Here is a 331-nt window from a genome sequence, read left to right as displayed (position 1 = left end):
AATATACCTAAAATTGAGCTAATTAACATCATACGAAGCTACTAAACGCAAAGTTGTTAGTAACTGTCTAATTCATAGCTTAACTTTGTAACTAACTACAACACTTTCTTGTGTGAAGTACCATTAGTTAATTAAACAGCTACATTCGTTTTATCTGTAAATAAACTAAAAGTAAAAGTGCTTATTAGTATACCAAAGGAAAGGAGAAGAGTGGGACTCTTGGCGAGTGAGAACGCCGGCGGCGTAAGTTCTGCCGTCGGGAAGGGTTTGGAACTGAATCGGCTTCTGAACCTCACCGATTAGGTTCATGACATTCGCTACCTACAGCAGT

The sequence above is a fragment of the Arachis ipaensis genome, chromosome B08, assembly GCF_000816755.2.
Source record: "Arachis ipaensis cultivar K30076 chromosome B08, Araip1.1, whole genome shotgun sequence".
Lineage (NCBI taxonomy): Eukaryota > Viridiplantae > Streptophyta > Magnoliopsida > Fabales > Fabaceae > Arachis > Arachis ipaensis.
Note: the sequence above shows the minus strand (reverse complement) of the source record.